General features: G+C 32.4%; 1 pseudogene; it reads left to right on the top strand.

The window, feature by feature from the left end:
- The first annotated feature begins 450 nt into the window (after nt 1-450).
- Nucleotides 451-1,508, top strand: LOC107030305 (annotated as a pseudogene).
- The last annotated feature ends 1,164 nt before the right edge of the window (nt 1,509-2,672 follow it).

The raw sequence follows: 2,672 nt of genomic DNA, 5'->3' as shown, positions 1-2,672 counted from the left end.
TTAAGTTTCTAGTTTTGAAAATATTCTTTAAATTTTGTTGTTTATTAGAAACTTCTTCAAAAATATTTTTTTTAAGTATCTTAGTAATATTTTTACACCAAAGGTAACTTTGAAGATAAGGTGTTTATGTCAGTCATGCTGCATTATACATAAGCATTCTACTGATCAACTTTGATGTTTCCTTGGGAGGATAGTATTTTTGTAGCTCATGACGAAAGGTCTAACATTTATCTTTATTTGATGAATAACTTCTTTGGATCAAACATTAGCTATCTTGTTTCCTGGAGAATATGCCCAACTTCTTGCTTTTCTCCTTTAGCTATTTTTTTCCCCAATATTTTATAACCAAAATTGTTTACTTTCTACTGTGGACTTCTAAAGATTCCTTATTTTTATGGTTTCATTCTTCTATTGGAATCAACATCGTTAGAGATTTCAAGATAAATATCAACCAAGGAGGAGATTTGGGAGAGTCGTGCACATGTTTTATATAATGGGAGTGCTTCTAGAGATAAGTGAAATTGGGCTTGAACTTTATCCTGTTTCTGAGTCTTACTCTGGCGAAGGATTACCATATGCTCCTGTAGATTTTCCAAATACTGGTGATAAGTGGGGTTGGCGGGCAGGGAAAAGAGTTTCAAGTTCAGGCACCTTTAGAGATAGATATTTGTATCTTCCGAAGAATTTTAAGGCTCCAATAGGTGAACAGAAAAATGATTTTCGAAGTAAGATTTCATTTGAGAAGTATCTCTAGTCTGATTATTTTGACATGGATATAAACCAATTTTTTGACTCATTTAGTTTGATGATTCCTTTCGAAGAAGTCGCCAGCTCAAAAGGTTAGCTTTTTTGTGTATAGCATGTTGATATCTATTCTGTTGTTTGCGTCAATTAAAAAAAAACACTTAACATTTCTTTTTATTGACCTTATGCAAAATTTGATTCCGTTTTAATCAAATATTGATTTTGACTCAAATATGATAGAGAGGACTACATCTTTAGGGACAAAATTGCTGTCTTTAGTGTCTAATTTTCCTATAAGATCCATTACTTGTAAGGCTGGTAATGAAAGTTGTAGCAGTTTATCAAAAGAAAATCGTTTTCCGGTCATGGTTTGTGATATTTGTTGCAGTGAACCTTATTTTTTCCGAGGTTGTTGTTGTATCCTTTTCTGCAAAATTATAGGTTCGGACTATGATGGGTACAATTATGTTCGATGTGAAGCAACAATTGATGGATACATATGTGTACGTGTTTCCCATCTAGACTGTTCTCTACGAGTTTATATGGCTAGGAAAGTTTGAGGAAGCATCAATTTGGATGCACCGTATTTATGTCGATACTGTGATTCAAGGATGGATTTGGTTCAACATTCATTGAAGCTTACAAACGCCTAAACATCTATTTCATCTCGTGCTGACATTGAAAAGATTTTGAATGTTGGTATTTGTATTTTGCTTGGCTCACAAAAAAGTAGTGGAAAAGAGTTGTTCGTCATATTGAATTAATCAATGCTTAGGTTTAACTAATTGATGAATTGTACTTATTTTTCCTTATGATGCTATATGTTTTCCTTTTGAGGTTTACAGATACCAGAATGACTAATTTGATAATAATATCAGCTTACGAAAGGAGTTTGCATTCAAGATGCATTCGAAATTGAAGGTTGTGTGGATAGCACTGGTAACTTGTCTCCCCTCTCTTCATCTTGTTTGTGTTAATTAGTTACTTTGACTTGAATATTTGTATCTGAGCAAGACATTTTCAGTATGTGTAAATGTTGTTCTCTTTCTATAATTTTTGTTTATTTCAGCACATAAATACACACATTTGTTGATATTTTAAAGTTAACTACCCTACAGTTTAGACGATTAGATTAAAAAAACTTATAATTTAAGGTGTACAGATATAAAGGACACAGTTGATAAAAATATTGTTTTACATTTTCAAATCACCAATGTCAGCCTAATCGAGTCCCCTTGTTTTCCTTAGAGCTTAAATGTTTCCAATTAGATAAATAGCCTATTTTGAACTCTTTGACAAGAAAGATTACAGTTCACTTGTTGGAAACATTCTCTACTCGTATAATTTCCTAATCTATCATTTTATTTTATTTTCACTAATTAGATCTATTAAATTCAATGATTTTACAAGATGAAATAGAGAAGCGAGGTTAAGCGTGTGCTAGCTTGTTTCCATCATTGTAAAAGTCATTCTTCCTTGATTCTGATGGGGTGTGCTTTCCTTCTAGTAGGTTGCTCGCTCGTGTTGATTTCAATTTTACGCGATTCAATATCCTCGATTCTAGTACATTCGTTCATCAATTTTCCTTCATTCTGGTAGTGTGTGACTTCCATCCATGTTTAGATATGCTTTCTTTTCACGGATTTTGGATGTATCTCTTTTTTTCTTGCTCAGATCATTTAGTATTAGTGTCATTAGTACAACATATAGTTAACAGAACTAACAATATGTGTTTTATCATTCTGCCTTAATCTATACTACTAATATTTACTGGAGCGTATCATGGGCTTTTATAACAAGGTATTGTTGTTATTGTGCTTGTGATTATTCTTACTAGAGCTTGAACTAAAACCATATGCCAGTTTAAACTGATCAATAGTGAGAATAACTTTGCTGTAGCCATAACTATTCCTCTTGAATTAGGTTCC

The sequence above is a fragment of the Solanum pennellii genome, chromosome 9 (genome assembly GCF_001406875.1).
Source record: "Solanum pennellii chromosome 9, SPENNV200".
Classification (NCBI taxonomy): Eukaryota; Viridiplantae; Streptophyta; class Magnoliopsida; order Solanales; family Solanaceae; genus Solanum; species Solanum pennellii.
This window is presented reverse-complemented; position numbering and strand designations above follow the sequence as displayed.